The sequence below is a fragment of the Corvus brachyrhynchos genome, unplaced genomic scaffold (assembly GCF_000691975.1).
Source record: "Corvus brachyrhynchos isolate BGI_N302 unplaced genomic scaffold, ASM69197v1 scaffold60, whole genome shotgun sequence".
Taxonomy (NCBI): Eukaryota; Metazoa; Chordata; class Aves; order Passeriformes; family Corvidae; genus Corvus; species Corvus brachyrhynchos.
This window is the reverse complement of record NW_008236767.1, coordinates 5893995-5905833: the sequence shown is the minus strand read 5'-3', so window position 1 is coordinate 5905833 and position 11839 is coordinate 5893995. Positions and strand designations below refer to the sequence as shown.

General features: G+C 38.6%; 1 long non-coding RNA gene across 1 annotated transcript in view; it reads right to left on the bottom strand.

Annotated features, from left to right (window-relative positions):
- The window catches only part of LOC108444991, an 18734-nt gene extending 8085 nt beyond the window's left edge, over nt 1-10649 (bottom strand). Inside the window, exons 1-3 of the long non-coding RNA XR_001859719.1 lie at nt 10608-10649; nt 5043-5232; nt 528-673 (exon numbers count right to left, since the gene is read on the bottom strand). This is a non-coding gene — a long non-coding RNA (uncharacterized LOC108444991). The remainder of the gene's footprint in view (nt 1-527; nt 674-5042; nt 5233-10607) is intronic.
- Nucleotides 10650-11839: the final 1190 nt, after the last annotated feature.

The window sequence follows — 11839 nt, the reverse complement described above, 5'->3', positions numbered from 1 at the left end:
TCCGTGCCCGGGCTGCCGCGCCAGCCCTCCCGGCCTTCAGCACCGGGGGTCACTTTGTACTATGGACCCACGCCTTCGTGGTATACTCATGGCTATTTAATTCTGTTAAACTGGCATTATCTGCACCAGGAACTTCACTTACTGATGAAACACCACATAAGCACTTCATCTTTTTTTTTTTTTTCCTCTAACATATCATTCTTAATACGCATCAACTGTTTGGAAAGAAGAGGAAAAACCTTAGAAGCTTGCCGAACCATAAGAGCACAGCCCCCGGCGGCAACACTGATTCCCTGGAGGAAGAAGAGGGCTGGTCCCGGGAGAGCAGAGGGCGGCAGGCGGGACAAAGGCTGCGCTGCCGGGGGGGGACCGAAGTCGCCACCCGATGGGAACCCGCCGGCGAGGGCGGAGCATCGGCTGCTCCGTCCTGCATCTCAAAGAGGCAATTTCACAGACTCTTCACTTACTCCTCGAATCCTGTCGGCATAACTTGAAAGGCAGAAGAGCGCTTGGGCTTAATCTTTTACCTTTTTCCAGATGGTGGCGATTTATATTTCACTCTCACACTGGGGGTGTGGTTTTTTTACGGCGAGAGCATTCTGTGGGGTCAGTCCTTCTTTTCACTCCCTTCTTCTAGCCCGGCCTTCACAAGCTCCCAGAATGAGAAGTTCACCTGTCAGTGATACAATAGAATTGTACATCGAGAAAGAAACATGAAGGAAACAGACCCACATACCACTGTTATAAAAGCAGAACATCCTAAATCCAGATGATCTTGCCTGACTGTACTGTGCCATATAAGCTTTGTGCACACAGGAATACCCTCTACTGAATAACAGTAACTGTATATTGAAAGCAATATTTTGCCATGAACATTTCGAAGTTAAGACAAATTGTCATGGTTTTGAACTGAAAGTAATTTTTTTTCTTTTTCTCTAGAAAATTTTTCTGTGTATGGGAACACATCTTGTAGTCATTCATATGCCAGAGGCACTACTTTATGGTTTTTGACAAGAGCACTTATAATACCTTAATAATTGAAAGCCTGGCAACCAGAAAAGACAGGGCACAAGAGTGAAATTCTTGCAGCAAATTTTTATGGAAGTACAGCAAGCTGTTTTAAAAGAGATGTGCAGAAGACTGCTGGATCCAAAAGACTAGACATGAGACAGCACGAAATTTGGAAACCCTTGGTAACATGAAATAACAGAAGCCAATGATGTTGCCCAATGTTTATGGAGAAAGAGAAGGATGAACACTGAAGAATTCCAAAGAATTGGGGATGGAGAGCCGCAGCTCCCTGGACATTGGCTATGCTAAGAGTAGTGAAGATGCAGTTATGAGCATGTAGTAGAAATTGTGTCCTCCAGGCCATGATAAAGAGGCAAATAAATCACTGGTCTAATTTACAATGAAAACTCATGTATTTGCAGGTTACTGCAGGAGACAGTTGCCCTCATTCACACTCCAATGAAGATTTTCTTTGGCATTACATGGCTGAGATGTCCTTAATGGAGGTTTTTCACTTGCTGTAAACATGAGGACATCCAGGATGAAGAGTAGTGTCAAAAAAGAGTGATGTCCCTGTCATCCAGGTCTGGCACCCAGGAAGGCTTAGTTCCTCCTTTTCATGAAGTAGATTAAGCTCCCCATGGAGAACAGGTACTCAGCAAATATCTTCACAAACATGAAAAAAGTTTGTTCTAGTGCAGACAAACTGCGTAAGAAACTGTGTAAAACCCACAGGCTCTCTCACTTGCTGGCTCTGCAAAGCCTGCACATCATGTGGATATGTTTTACTGGCATATCCAAACCAGAGTGACCCTACAGATAATCTGCAAGTCTCTGAGGCACAGATACACACTGCATGGCTACACACATACGTGATAAAATCTTTGTATGCTCCCTATATGCTTCAGTTTTGAAGAATAAGTGCTTTCTCCCCATCAAGTTTAGATTCAGTTTGAACACCCCATCAAATGACATTGTAATTGTTCATGCTTTTACTTCAGTTTCCATTGGAAAGCACAAGTATTTCACAGTATGTTATAGCTCCTGAAGCGTAACATGGAACAAGAAAGAAAAAAAGTTACTTTCCCAGAAATGCTGGCATCCTTTTTAGTTACCTAGACAGATGATATTCCAAGAAATGTTGATAAGGTTTGTTCTGCAGCACAGCTCATCAGCCATGAGCTTCAGCTTTTAACACATTGTATTTAATGAATTTGCTAGAACTGTAACCAGAATTGCTGGCATGTATTCCCCTTGCAGCCAGTGAAAAGACCAAGAAAAAGATACTGAAGGCAGGTAAGCAGTCTGAAGTACCACTGAGATTTTGAGCCCTCTTTGTGCATGTGAGTGTGTGAATTAGGTCTGCCTTCCCAGAAAAGTGTCCATACTGCTGCAGGAAACTGCAGTTGCCTTCAGCTGGCCCCGATTAGGTACGCATTTACAGGCACAGAACCCTGAATATTTATACATAGCATGAGTTAGTACATTTGAACAAGTCAGTTACTGTGGGAAAAAGTCCTGTAAATTTCACCAGGCTCTGGAAGAAGTGTTATTTATTCATTGTTAAAATCTCACAATGTCTGCAGCTGTTCTTACAGATTTTATTGAGAGGTAACTGTGAGACTGGAGAATCGATACTGAAATAATTTGCTTTAAAATAAGGAAAGCTGAAAGCGAAACTTTACACTTTTTTAAAATCCCTATTTCTTATTTTATCAGGTGCACATTTTCATTTTCTACTTTAGATGTAGAGTATGCCATCAGAAAGATCAGGCTTAAAGTTCAAATGGAAAAACTCATGCACATCCTTCCTTAAGCACTTAAGGATGTGTCTTTCCTCTTTATGGTCTCTTTCTTCTCTTTGCCAAATATCGATTAGCAAATACAAACTTGGTAAAACTGTGCAATAAAATAGACTGTCATGTTCATGGTTATTTTCAACCTGAGTCACAAAGAAAAAGTGTTTTCAGATTTTATGCTTTAGACGAATTGGATTCCTACAGAGACACATGCTTCGGATATATTTTTCCAGTCCTATGCATGCATATATTTAGTCCAAGAATTTCCATTAGTCTAAAGCAGAATGCTCTGGCAAAATGTCCTCTGCAGGAGGGATCAACAATTCCCAGTTTCTGAAGCCTCTCTTACCAACTGTTCTCTCAACTACAAAGGACAATTGAAGTAAGGGTCCTTCTTCATCTGCAGCCTGAGAAGGTCAGCCAGATCATGAAAAACAGTGTCAGAGATATAAGTGCAAGATGGGATCACAGTAATAGCTAAACAACATGTTGCAATAACTATATATAAACATAGATGTTGTGAATTTAATGGGGGGCAGGGGTGTAGATATTATGAGGGGTTTTCAGATATCACTAGTGGGGGGCAACATACAATATTTTCAGGCACAACTAGAAATGTCTCCTCAGTTTGGCACTTCCAAAACTGATGCTCACATCATTCATTTACCTCACAATCTTTCATTGAATGAAATTACTCAGTTTGTTGAAGGTTCACGTGATGAAAGAGAAATGATGAAAGAAAATGGCTCTGAAGATATTAAATGCTAGCAATTTAGCAATTTCTACAATTGCATTTACTCCATGTTCTTGGCCATATGGATTCTTCTACTTTTGTTGCCTCTTGAGCAACTTTGCAAATATAAAATTAATAAAAAAACCCCAGAGACATAAAGAAATACCGCGGACCATGACTTAACCACATTCATTTTAGATTGGTTTACTAGGGATGAGGAAGAAGTAGGTGACTTCAACAGTTTCTTGGGCTAAGAGGAAGTCTGTATTTGCCACCAAGGAAAACAATATTTCTTTTGAATTACTTCGGGATTTTCAACTGCCTAAATAACATCATTGTTCAGAAAAGGAAAGACTGAAACTAGACAGCTTTAAAACATGGCTAATAGTGACTAAAACTTCTTCTTTACTCACTTGCAGAATTAATAAATTACTTATGTTTAATCTTTCTTTAGGTCATATTTTCTGTATGACACTGAAGATTTTTCAGGATGCTATTCTCAATATCTGTTTAAACAAAAGGAAGCTGTGAAAATTGCTCTTTATTCTTTCACACATACAGTTCTGTTCATTATTTTTTAAAAAGCACATTGATTTTCACAATAAATCTGGCTGGGCAATCATCTCTTTCTTATAAAATGGTAAAAGAAAAGTTATTTTAGTATATATTTGCACATTGCACGTAAAACAGTAAAGGAAGTACTTTCACACAAGATTATTTTTCATCAATATCTGCAGTAAACTCTGTACACTATGCTTTATTTGTCAGTAAATAGTCGGGAATTTGTTGTTTGTAATTTCTAACCTTCTATTTGATGATATATGGGGCTGTGAGAGTGTTAGATAACTGCCTTCAAACAATAGGACATGAAAATATTTGAATCTAAACAAGATTATAATTAAATGAGGAATTTTTTTTTTTTTTGAAGTGATATGCTGCTATGGAGCAGGTCTAATTTCTTTCCTCTCCAGAAACTACTTTTCTCAATGGATTTACGTGTAAAACAAATTAAAAAAAAAACCAAAACACATCCTCAAAAAAAAATTAATTGCCTTCAAGTTTCCTGGCTTTAGTCATATGCTTTTTATTTTGAATGAGTATTCTAAATATGTCTCTTTTTTTCTAATTACTTGTACTTTCTTAAATGACAGTGTGGTACAAGTAAATCACAAAAATAATTCCTTGCATTATGGCATTCAGCTGGAAATTCTGTACCATTGTGTACAGATACGTACAAATTTATGCACATGGTCAAATAACACACACACTGAATTCACATTTCAATACAGAGAATGATAATTCCTCTCACAGGGTATTCTCGATGCATAAAAGTAACTGAACACAATCCCAATGCAATGCACAGTTCACCCCAGAATAAAGAACCAGTATCCCAGATAACTTCTGAAATATATTTTCAGTTTCTCGGTATTTTATTGATTTCTGAAAACTGTAGCAGTGGATGTTTGGAGAAAACGGTCCTTGCAAAAGCAAAATCTCACCTCTGTGAAAGGCAGCAAGCATCTTTTCAGATGTACCTGCCTTTTGCTAACACACAGCTTCTCCATCCCAAAATTAGTGCCACACCTGAAGAGGCTGGGAAGCCAAGATGGCATGCAAACACTGTGGATTGGGTCAGTATGGAATAGTAACTCCAAGCACATCAGGCAACTGCAGCCTTCATAATGAGACCTGCTGGGAAAGGACAAGAACATACAAAGTATAAAAAAGTGTGAAGAAAGATTCAGTGGTGACTCTGGAATTAATAAGGAATCACAATCAAAATAAGATTTAATTAACAGTGGCTAGACTTAAATATATATGTTTTTAGAGAAAATGTGTTGTCAATTATAATTGGTGTTTTCATGGCACTGTCTGCAGTGGTGAAAATTATATATGGCCTCTAAAAAAAGTTCATACTTAATTATATATTATGGAAAATGAGACATGGAAATTAATTTACTCTTATGTCTTCCCTGAAACTTTGACAGGAATCTCTTTCACAGGGTTTCCAAGATGTTGGTTCCACTGCAAGTATTTCTTTTGAGTGCACATAACTCTATTTGTCACTAAAATGTCTTGCAATTGAAGTGTTAAGTATTTTAAGGTTTCTGATGAATTTTCAAGAGGTAGAAGATGAAGGAAGATGAGTCCTCATAAAGGCAGAACACAAACACATGGGGACTACCTTCATTTAGTTTTATTGCTCTACTAGTATTTGGTTTTGCACTTTCCTATCAGTATGATAATCACTTTTTTAGTTTGTGGGTTTATGTGTTTGTTAAGTCTGCCTAAGAGCTCTCGTCATGGATAGGAAAGATGTAAGCTTAACAAAAAATTTGGCAGCCGGTAGAGGAAGTAAAAGCTGGAGTTCAGGGGGTTACAAGTCTGCAGCTGAGCACAGAGAACTGGGGTGTTTTTGCAGGGTTTGGGCCTCAGTCACAAAAACTTCAATAAGAGAAAAATGCCAACTTTGCACGTTACATCCTATGACAGTATTGCAAATGTTCAAGTAGCGAAAACAAATGCACTAGAAGAAAAAGGTGTGTTTACTTCTTCAGTGCCATTTACATGTTCCCCAAAGAAGCAGGAATCAAGGTTGCACCAAAAAAAGCTTACAGCATGGGAACTAGGCTGTGAGCAACTTTCTGTTCAGTTCTGCAAGAGTTCTTTATATGGAACTCTTTATATGGAACTAGCATGGCACTGGAAAGTCATTCCAAAATACATTAAGCAGCATGACTTCCAGCTTGCTGCATGCTGTTTGTTCTCTCCTCTTCTTCCCAAGGGAAGATGCTTGGGCAGTGAAGTCTCGTCTGTTTGGTAGAGTTGGTTTGATTATAAACAATTATGTTGCCTCAGTGTTTTTGCTAGAAGACAAATAAATGTGCCTTGAACTTTGAACAGAAGGTCAGGTTTGTGACTGTCCTTGTATCCCAGGATATTCATTTCACTATCTTAGAGTGGTCTCCAAAAACATTCTGTTTCCTAGACAGACAACTTTTTTGACACCATTTATGACACCCTACTGAGGTGGAGATAGGGACAAAATGGAATGGTCTTCATGGACAGATGAGTGCAGTTGTCAACACTAAGCTCTATACAGTTTTTTGCCATTGTGGAAAAAACCCACTGCGACGAGAAGAGCCATCTTCTTGCGGGGAGAGATTGTAGACAGCTGAGGACAGGTCTGATAATGCACTCAAAGTAAACAGCATGGCTGAGGGCTTGTTATTGTAGGTGAATTGTTCTAAGTGCTGAAAGCCTGGTGACCAAACACATCAGACTCTTGTAGTCCAGCCAGGAAGCAAGTGAAGCATGAATAACCGAGTAACATGTCATTGTCTGCCAGCATGGGATTGGGTCTTCTAGCCAATCAAAGCTTATAGAAAGCATTACTCATGAGTAATGCTATGTCCAAACTTAGCACAATCAAGGAATGGAAAAGGACTTCTAAATTATACATTCAACTGATCAATTACAGATGTGCAACAACTAACTCCAAAGTAGACTGCACTCTTCAGAACGGCTTTCCTCACATCATGATTCTTGCATGGGTTCAGTTTCACGCAGATGTTTTTCATCCTTGGGCTAACTTTGTCCAAGTACAGAGCCGACAGGGCAGAAACAGCAGCATGGTTGTACGGAGTAAGTAACAGAGAAGTGTCTCATTTACCTTTTTCTAGTACTTGAGTTTATGCTACCTGATGAGTTTCACTTGATAATAAAAAAGATCCAAGAGGCATCTTTCTTGAACACCACATGTGAGCAGCCCGATAATATCTAGCAATTATTCATCCGTGCAAGCCTGCAGAAAGGACTCAGAGCAACTTAATACATTCTTCAGCATCCTTCCCTTTCAGAGGAAACAACTCATTTCCATGGCTGACCATCTCAAGTGCCCTGAATATGGAAAGGATGTGGGAGGGTGTGAACATTCTAGTTCTCTCTAAGTAGTCCTTTCTCTTCATGTTAGTGACATTCAGCCACTCAAGGTCAATGGCTCTGAAGGTCAGTGTCCAGACCTGAGATCAAGTGACCCTATTTCTTCTGTAGAATAAGTACTTGCTTGTGGGAACTCACTGGGGACTGAGATGTTGTCCATGCCTGAGCTCTGTAATGCCTGACATTTAATTTTCTTAAGTTAACTGATCATAATGAAGACTGAAGGTTTAGTATTTAAATACAATGAGTCTGTCAGTATTTTGTTTTTCTAATTCTTTTCCAGCCATGCCAGTCCTTTACTTTCTTATTCACAGCACAGAACAAACTAGTGCTTGGTCAAAACAGATTTTCTGTAGTACTGCTTGCACATCTTCATTGCAATGGAGTAGGAAAAAGTAATATAATCTCTTTTCTAATGGGTAGTTGCCTCTGCATAAGTATTTGGGAAATTTTTGATGGTAAAATATAACTTCGATCAGCAATATTTCTTGACTGAGGAAATTGTGAATGGTAGATGTGCAATGTATACATTGTTGCAATTCTGTCAGAAGATCATTAAAGCAGTGCAAACAAACCAAATTAATTATATATTCCAGAAATATCTTTTTTTTCTGCATGGTTTCAGGTGTCCATTTCCATTCATATTATTCAATGTATCTCTATCTTTACTTAGTGGAGGCAATTATCTGTTTTCTGCAAACGATTGACACCAGAAATACAGAATAAAGGTAGAATTTAATATACTTTAGGAAAGCTACTACAATTGCCTCACAGATCTATCTCTGAAGTAATCAAGAAACCTGCAGACAAGGGAAAAAATTAACATAGTGTATACAGATTCAAAAAGATATTTGACAAGATCTAAAAAATTACACTGACAAGGGGTAGCAGGAAAACCCCTTGTACTATAACAGTTGTTCAAAAAAAAAAAGGAATAAATGTCAACTGCCACAAAGTACATGGTGTTCTGATTCAAAGTGTTCATCATATCCGAAATAACCACAAAAAGGTGTGACTCAGGAGACATGGTGTGCTCCTGATGCAGTTATTCAGCATCATGAGGCCTGAAAATGAACCACAGAAAAGCCTCAGGGGATAGAGTGACTAAGTAAAAAAATACCAGAGGAAATCACTTTTATGTAAACAAATGTAAAATGACACATGAAAACACAATCCTAACTTTGCAAACAAATCTAATTATGAGCCCAACTTCACTATTAGTACTAGAGTGTGATATTTGATAGATGTAATACGTGGTTATATAAAAAATATCAACACAAATATCAGATACCATTGTCGAATAAAGAGTTTCTAATAAAAACTCAGGAAAATGCTATGAATTATTAGGAAATAAATACTGAAAAAGACAAAAAATGTCATTATGCCACTGGGTAAAATCAATTATGTATTATGAATACCAAGACCATGACTGAAAGGGCGTAGCAGAAATGAAAAGGTAGAGAGAAGCCTAGCAAGGGTAATTTTGAACCAAAAAGTGGTCTTCCTATAAGAAAGAGGTAAAATAGATTAGGGTTAATAAACCTGGTGAGTAGACAGCTGAGAATATAAGAGGTCAAGAAATCAAGGGTGGCATGAAAACAGTGAATAGAGAATCTGTACTAAAACATCTGGGAAACATCAAATGGTACTAGCAATGAAATCCACTGTAGATACAAATGTGTAAATCATTACAGTTTCTTTTCATCAGAAGAACAGCTGCAAGCTCTTAAATAATTTTAGACACTAGAAGAGCAGTTTTTATGGTACTTGAATCTACTAGCAACACTTCGATGTTTGCCACTGACTGAATCTTCTTTATGTCTAGTGAGACACCTGAGAAACCTCAGTCTCTTATTCGACTCCTTACAGACAGATAAAATCTTCAACATGTTTGTGTTGCAAGAAAAAATAAGTAGGATGTCTAGTCACTGAAGTCTACAAACCTGAATTCTCCTCTTAAAAATGGGTTGGCCTCAGTGAATGATCCCTGGCCTGTACTGTCCTCAAAACCAAGACCATGGACTGCTTAGGGGAGGGCTGACTGATAAGGACAAAACCCACTAATAATGCCACAGTATAGATAAACATGGGACAGTGGTCAGGCTCTGATGCTGTTTTCTTAACTAATACAGATGACAGACACTGATGGATGAAGATGAAAACCAAGGATATGATGAATCTTCTTACAGTCCCAAGGGAGACAGGGAAGCCTGCGGTGTCTGATCACTTCCTTCTTGTGACTCATGGGCCACTTGCTGCAGAACTTTTTAAAAAACTCACAGTACAAAGGTGCTTTCTATTCTTATGGAGCACACATCCACAAATAACCTGGGATGAGGACTGTGGGGGTATCATAGATACTTCTGTTATAAATTTGTGCCATATAGACATATATCGATAGCCAAAGAATGATAGCAGAGATTCTGTGTAACCACTGTACAATCCAGAGCCATGTGAATGATGTCATTGTGTTTGGAATAATTCCTAAATCACATGAAAAATACTCATGGGCTGTACTAAGCACAGCTGAACTTTGCCAGCTTTCATTACAGGCAGGCAGAATTTTCTTTTTCACAAGACTTATCACAGAATCATAGGCACATCAACTGGAAGGAGTCTCTGGGGGTTTCTAACCCAACTTTCCACACAGCACTACAGGGTCAACCAGGGCTTTGTCTGTTTGAAAACTGGAAAGAGATTTCTCCATCTCCCTGGACTCACTCTCTAGTGCTGCACTATCAGTGTAATAAAGAAGTTTTCTCTAGTGTCCATCCGGAACATCCCAGGCCACAGTCTTGTGGTTATTGCACCTTATTATTAGATGAGCAAAGTAACTTCCCACAATTTGCTGGCAATGCTCCTCCCAGTGTAGATCACTATGCAATTGGCTTTATTGTGCACCAGAACACAGTCTTGGTCCAAATTTGACTCCTGTTTGTCCTATGTAACACCCAGGTCATTTGCAACAGGACTGCTACTCAACCTTTAAGTATCCCTGTACTAGTTTGAAAACAAACCAGTGGGAGGCGCTAAGTCAGAATAACAATTTAATGGAAATTAAAGAAAAGGGGAAAAAAAAGGTAAAAGAAAACACTGTCAAACTGACAGAGTCAAGGTACAACCTGACACCCTGTTAGGCAGGGTGGTGGTAGCAGTCTGGTAGAATGGTGGCTGCAGTCCTCTGAAGCAGTGATCCTGTAGTAAAACAGTCTGCTCTTCCTCAGGAAGTCCAATGGTGGCTGTGTAGCTCCTGTCCTCTGGAAATCCAGTGGGAAGCCGGTGTCTCTGGTGTTCAGCCTCAGATTATATCCACGATGGGATGCTTGGTTCCTCCCTCTGGGTGGAGCATCTCACAATGGGGTGATGAGTCATGAGGCCAAGTGTTGATTAGGCTCATTAACAGAAGATAGTCCGGAGGGAGTTATCTCTGAGTCAGGCGGCAGGACAATGATGGGCAATTAACAGAAAGATAGTCTGGGGGGAGGAGGCAAGGAAACACTGCCCCACCTGATTTCAACAGCTGATGGGGATGGTAATAGAATACACTGCAACCCAGGACAATCCCCTTGCTGATAGAGGAGCATGTCTTTGTGTCCATAAAAATGGACAGGTTGCTTTTTCCACCACATATTCAAACAATGAACGGGATCCGGCAGTGATCTTCAACAGTGTCATTAAAACCAGAACCTATTAATTTTATTTTCTTGGGAAGGTATGATCATTCATGTGCTATTTTAGGCCACATATGTATGCACACCAGAGTGCATGGCAAGGTAGAATAACATCAGACATGTTTAACAGTATTATTTCTATTCTAGTATTCCTGTAAGAATTTTAAGATGGTTAATACAAAAATACACATTATTATAATGTGTGTTATAAATCAATGAGAATTTGCTTTTGCATGGGATTCTTCTTTAAATTAAGAAAACAATACTTCAACCTCAACATTCGCCTTTTAAATGCATAACCTGTTTTGGAATGAGTTTCTGTGGTTTATGCATGAAAGTTGGCCTAATAAATACTAGTTTTATGAAAAAATATTTATGCCAATGGCATGAGGGAAAAGGATAATTCTAAGTAAGTAAAAGTTTATTTTTGCTAAGTACATTTTGAGAAGTTCATATCAGGGAAAAGCTTTTGATTCCATCAACACTTTATTTTTTTTGCAAAACTGACTGCATATCAGAGCCAACACATTACAGGTGAGATCAAAGCCTATTAGACAAAACAAAATATTATTTCATGAAAAGGCTTCATATTTGACATGCAAATGCTATATTTCAGTGCTGAAAATTATCTCTCAACTAAAACATGAATAATTTTGAGATACAATGAATCAAATACAAACAAT